Source organism: Elephantulus edwardii, unplaced genomic scaffold (genome assembly GCF_000299155.1).
Source record: "Elephantulus edwardii isolate Elephantulus edwardi_28Jun2011 unplaced genomic scaffold, EleEdw1.0 scaffold00246, whole genome shotgun sequence".
In the NCBI taxonomy this organism is placed as follows: domain Eukaryota; kingdom Metazoa; phylum Chordata; class Mammalia; order Macroscelidea; family Macroscelididae; genus Elephantulus; species Elephantulus edwardii.
The window spans coordinates 1343105-1349829 of NW_006399996.1; the positions used below are offsets into that span (position 1 = coordinate 1343105).

A 6725-nucleotide genomic window follows, 5' to 3' on the forward strand; every position below is an offset into this window, starting at 1 on the left:
AAAACTGGGGCTAGAGCTGAAGCTGGAAGAAAGGCCTGGGGTGGAATGGGAATTCTGTCTCTTATTATTCCTCTTACCTCTTCTACAACTTTGTTTCTCAGTATTTCTTCCAATTCAGTTCCTATCCATTCCCTCCATCACCACCTCCTACCCTCCCCACTAGTCTTATTGTTCTTGAAAGATTAACTGAAGGTTCTACAAAGAGATGGAATCCAGGAGATTTATGGCCCTTAATCACCAGTCAAACCAGAAATAAAATTTACTTTCATGGCTCAACTTTTAGCCAAACAATTGTTGTTGTTTGGTGCTGTCAAGTTGGCTACAACTCATAGCGACTCTATGAGCAATGGCTCTGACCCTCTGCTGTCCTGTGTCACCTCATCATTGCTGATATACTCAAGCCCATTGTTAGAGTCACTGTACTGATCCATCTCGTTGAGGATCTTTCTCTCTTTCTCTGACCTTTCATATTTACAAGCATTATGTGTCTTTTTCCAAAGATTGGCCCCTCCTACCAACAGGACCAAAGTATGTGAGACAAAGTTTCAACATCCTTGCCTCAAAGGAGTACTCTCATTGCATTTCCTCCAAAATAATTTGTTTTGTTCTTTTGACAGTCCATGGAATATTCAGTCCTTTTCTCCAACACCTCAACTCAAAGGCTTCAGGACTTCTTCTAACATCTTTATTGATTATCCAACTTTCAGATGTCTAGGAAGCAGTTGAGTAGACTATGACTTAAGTAGATAGGCATACTTATTGCTGAAGACCTTCCAAAAATGGCTAAAACAGTATATTGACAGAGAACTGCCAGAAATTCAAGCTGATTTAGAAGAAACCATGGTACCGCACCAGGGATTATTATTGCTGAAGTCAGGTGGTTCTTTTTTTCTTCTTCTTCTTCTTCTTCTTCTTCTTCTTTTTGACAAACTGTTTCTTGAACTTTCTGTCAATACATCAGATATATCAGACCATATATATATATCTCAGAGTACAGAGATTCAGAGGGGAGGAAAAGTGGCAATGGTAAATTTGGGGATCTGGTCTCCCAGCAGTATCTGCCACTCTACCCTTGATTCTGCAATTGCTGCCAGGTGGATGACTCCTCCACTGGAGCCATCCTGCTCCATGGCCAAAGCGAGATCATTGGCAGTGATGTGCAGACACTCTTCCTTAGTCATGCCTTCCCAGTAGGTACCATCAACATACGGTAGATAAAGGAGCTTCCAGAACCTCCAATGGCAAAGGACTGCCTTACCATCATACCCACCATGGGCACTGAGTACACCTGCCCTCCTTCTTGGGGGTCCCAGCCTGCAACGATGATTCCCACCATCAGGTCTTTCCGGTATCTGTAGCACATCTCCTTAAAGAGGCTGGCTGCTGTGTGTACCCGTGGAAGCTCATTCAGTTCGATGCTGTGAAAGCCAAGCTAAGTGACAGCATCAGCTACTGCCTCTGTATCAGCTGCTGAACCCGAGCGGCAGCAGATTATCCGGTCATGTATGGGGGTCAGCTTGTCAGTCTCTCAGTTGGCGATGTAGGACCCCGTGGTGGTTCTGGAGTCCACTCCCAGACGACACCCCCGGTGAACTGCCCAGCCATTATATTGTGGTCCCTGTGGAGAATTTCCAACCTTTCCAGTCAGGAGTGAGCCACTCGGGCACTCAGGTCAGTGCTGGCCCCATCCCTGGGCAACTACTAAGGTTGCCCAGTTAGATGGTTCTTGACTAAAAGCGGAGAATACCAGAAAGATGTCTATTTATGTCTTATTGACTATGCAGAAGTATTTGTGTGGGTTACAACAAACTATGGCTAACATCGAGAAAAACTAAAATCCTAGAACACTAAATTATGTTCATACAAAACCAAACAGGTCTTAGACCAAGAAGCTGTTATACAAACAGAGCAAGGCAATGCTATGTGGTTTAAAAGGAAGAAAGGTGTGTATCCAGGGGTATTCTTTCTCCGTACCTGTTCAATCTGTATGATGAGTAAATGTGTATAAACGATTGAATTAAATGCCAATTTGTTTTGTAAACTCATACTTTAGGCATGTTGTTTAGAGGAGCTATTCCTTGAAAAGGAACATCATGCTTGGAAAGGTGGAGGAGGGTCAGCGAAGAAGAGGAAGACTCATGACCAGGTTGATTGACAGTGACTGCAGCAATGGACTTGAGGGTGTCAGAGATAATGAGGATGGCCCAGGATAAGACAGGGTTCAGACCTATTTTCCATAGGGTTCCTATGAATGAGACACCACTTGACAGCACCTAACAACAACGTAAGGTAATGAACAACACAAGGGAACAACTCACTCATTAGAATAACCAACCACATAAGATCAAAATAGCAGTATTCACCCAAGGATAAAGCCCTGAGGGTAGGAAAGAGTAAGAGAAAAGGATTAATGGCAATGAGAATTACAAAGAAGAAGTAAGAAAAGTACAGTTATGTTGTGGGTACTGTAATTAACGTTCTAAAACAAAGTGTGTATGAATGGGTGAATTAAACATCAATTTGCTTTGTAAATTTTTACTCAAACCAGAATTTTTAAAAATTTTACTTTATACAGGTTTACGTACTGAGAATTGTTATTATTTTTTATTAAATATCAAATGAGATCTAGCCCCTGGCATTCCCCACAAAGCCCAGTTTCCACTGTAGGCAGTGAGGGGCTGTGGGAAGAACACCCAGCTTAAGACTCTGAAGCTGGGTTGTTACTGTTGCTATTGCTGTCAAATCGATCCCAGCTCATGAAGACCTCATGTGGGCAAAGCAGAACTGCTCCACAGGTTTCCCAAGGCTGAGTATGTTCAGATCCCCAGCTTTCCGGTTGGTAGTTATGCACCTAATTGTGCCACTCAGTTACTCCTTTGAGCCTGATATGTGTTCTGTTTGGCATTTCCTGCTTCTGAGACTTGGGCTCACATTTATGTCAAAGTTCTTAGTTATATGCTACGGACAGCTAATTAAGGAGGAAAATTATTTCTTATAGGCAGTCTATAGAGAGCCGCATTGCTAAACTAAAGGTGCTGCTTTCTGGTGCCTCAAATCCATCAGTGGTCCCTCTGGAGAAAGATGAACAACCTCTTCCCGTGTGACTTTGTTATTGTTTTTAATGCGTCCTTCAGTCAACTCATAGTGACCCTATGAACAAAAATTCCAAGCATCGCTCTATCTTGTGCCACTCTCATGCTCTAAGGTATGCTTAGACCATTGAGGTGGCTTTGTCAGTCCATCTCCTGGAGGGTCTTCTTTTCTTTTTCTGACCTTCCTCATTTCCTAGTATCATATCTTTCCCCAAAGACTGCCCCCTCCTAACAATATACCCAAAGTGTATAAGATGAAGTTTCACCATCCTGACCTCTAAGAGCATCCTGTTTTCACTTCCTCCAAAACAGACTTGTTTGTTCTTTTGACAGTCTGTAGAACATCTAATACTCTTCTCCAACATCACATTTCAAAGGTATCATCAGTTCTTCTTTGGTGTTCCTTATTCTCTGTCCAACTTTCAGATCCACAGGATACAACTGAAAATACCGTGGCATGGATGAGGTGCACTTTAGTCTTTAAACTGACATCCTTGCTCTTTAGCACTTTAGAGAAGTCCTGGACAACCAATGCAATGTACTGTTTTATTTTTTGACTGCTATTATTACGTATCCAAGTAAAATAAAATTGTTGACAATTTCAGTCTTTTCTCCATCTATCATGATGTTGCCCATTGGTTCAGTGGTGAGAATTGGTGTTTAGATATAGTCTATATTGAAGGCTACATAGTCTTTGATCATCTTGAGTAAGTACCAATGCTTTCAGTGCAGTTTGAACTTCTTTCTTCAGTATCACTGTTTGTTATATACAACTTCCTGAAATGGTTCTATGTCAACCAATTCGTTTTTGCTATAGTGACTCTTTGTATTCGTTTTATCTTCTTTTGAGGCAACATTCAAGATTTTCCCCATAGAATCCTTCAGTATTGAAATTCAAGTCTTGAGTTTGTTCTTCAGTTCTTTCAGCTTGAGAAATGCTCAACATTTTCTTCCATTTTGCTTTTCTACCACATTTCTCTGTGCATTTCATTACAATAGCTCTTTGCATATTTCATGATGATATTTTGCTTTGTCTTCTCAAGCTGCTCTTTGAAATCTTCTTGTCGCTTTCTGAAGAGGAATGTGGAATCAGAATTGGAGGAAGACTCATCAACAGCATATGCAGATGACACAACCTCACAGGCTGAAAGTGACGAAGACTTGAGGCACTTGCTGCACAAGATCGAGCCTTCAAAATGGATTATGTATCATCATCAAGAAAATGAATATCCTCAGCCCTGGGTATGTATCCACTAGGGGATAGGCTTGAATTTTTTTTAATAGTCGGCTAGAAATCTGTTTCACATGTATGTGAAAGTTGGACAATGAATAAAGAACATTGAAGAAAAACTTGATGCCTTTGAATTATGGTGTCTTAGAAAAGTACTGACTATGCCATGGACTGACAAAAGAGCAAAACTAATCTGTCTTAGAAGATGTGCAGCCACATCTAGCAACATCATGGTAGATGGAGAGAAGACTGAAATTGTCAATGACTTCATCTTACTTGGATCCACAATCAACACTTTTGCTACCAGCCATCAGGAAATCATAACACTGGAAAAGTCTTCTGTCAGAGACAAGTCCTGAAGAGAAATGAAGACTAAATAAAGACTAAGGTTCACCTGATTCAAACCATAGTTTTTCTAATCTCCTGCTATGCATTTGCACTCTGGGGAAATGAACAAGGATGTCAGAAGAAGAATCATTGCCTGAGTTGTGATGTTGGAGAAGAGAACTGAATATCCCATGGACTGCCAAAAGAACAAACAGATATGTCTTAGGGAAAGTGCAGCCAGAGTGCTCCTTAGAGGCAAAGATGTTAAAGCTTGTCTCATATACATTGAGAATGTTGCTAGGAAAGGTTATTCCTTGGAAAGGGACATCATACTTGGAAAGGTCAGCAAAAGGCGGGAAGACTCTCACCAAGATGGATTGATAGGATGACTGCAGCGATGAGCTCAAATGGGTCAGGGATGAAAAGAATAGCACAGAGTTTAGGACAATTTTTCACTATGAGTTTTATGCAACTTAGTGGCACTTAATAACAACAACAACAATGACGTCTATTGGGAATATGTCAGAGATGATAAAGATGGCACTTTTTTAATAGGGTTGGGCAGGGTCCAGATCTGTTGTTCATAGGATCACTATGGTCATATTCAACTCGATGCCACCTAATAATAGTAACAAAACCTGCTAGAAGGCCAGCAATGAGTTTCAACCCAATGGCAATAAATGAGTGAGGTAGCTTATAAAATTACCTAGAAGACTGTTGCTGTTGTTGTTAGGCACCATCAAGTTGAATATGACTCATAGCTGCTATAGACCTGAACCTTTCCCTATTCTATGCCTTCCTCATCATTTCTGCCACACTAAAACCCATTGCAACAGCCACTGTGTTAATCTATCTCATTGGAGTTCTTCCCCTTCTACACTGACCCTCCAATTTTCTGAGCATTTCTTTTTCCAAGCACTGGCTCCTCTTAACAATATGCCCAAAGTATGTGCAATGAAGGCTCACCCTTCTCCTCTCTCAGGCACACCTGGCTGTACTTTCTCCAAGACGTATTTGTTTGTTCTCTTGGCAACCCACGAGATATATTTAGTGCTCTCCAGTACCACAACTCAAAGGCATTAATTCCTCTTTTGTTGTCTTTATTCATTGGACAGCTTTCAGATGCATGATAATTGAAAAGACCACTGCTTGGAACAGGCATACCTGAGTTTTAAAACTGACATCCTTGCTCTTTAGCACTTTGGAGAGTTCCTTGACTGCAGACTTTTCTGATGCAACACATCTCTTGATTTTCTGACTGCTGATACCAAGGTTGTTTGATAACCTTGTTTCTTTGTGCAGGGAGTTGGGGAGGAAGCAGTTCTTATTGTGTCATTGTGACTTCTGTAGACCTCTATGTGTTAGAGTTTATCTGTGCTCCGTAAGGCTTCTGGTGGCTTAAAAAAAACACCACCACCAAAACACAAAAAAGAAACCAAAACTCACCACTTTTTTGGGGGGATAGGGGGAAGGTTTGAACTTTTTTACTAGGAGGTTAGAAGTCTGCTTCACATATGTATGAAAGTTGGACAATGAATAAAGAACATTGAAGCAAAACTTTATGCCTTTAAACTATGGTGTCTTAGGAAAGTAATGAATATGCCATGGACTGCCAAAAGAACAAATAAATCTGTCCTAGAAGATGGGCAGCCAGAGTGCCTCTTACAAGAAAAGACTGAGATTTTGTCTCATATATTTGGGGCATGTCAGGAGAAGCCAATTCTTGGAAAAGGATACCATGTTTGAAAAAGTGAAAGAGAAGACCCTCCAGGAGAAGGATTGACACAGTTACAACAACAATGGGATCAAGTGTATCAGAGAAGATAAGGGTGGCACAAGATAAGACAGGATTCAGATCTGCTGTTCATAAGGTCACTACGAGTTATGCTTGACTCGACAGCACCTCACAACAACAATAACAATAAAAAGAATCTAAGCTCATCCTAGAGAGGGTTAAACCAGGCTACTCCTTGGAGGCAAAGATTCTGGGGCTTCGTCTGACATACTTTGGACATATTGCAAGGAGAGACAGGTCTTTGGAGAGGGGCATCATGCTGGGTAGAGTAAAAGGACAG

General features: G+C 41.2%; 1 pseudogene; it reads right to left on the reverse strand.

Annotated features, from left to right (window-relative positions):
* Window positions 1-1001: 1001 nt before the first annotated feature.
* LOC102848627 overlaps window positions 1002-6725 on the reverse strand; it is a 21186-nt pseudogene continuing 15462 nt past the window's right edge.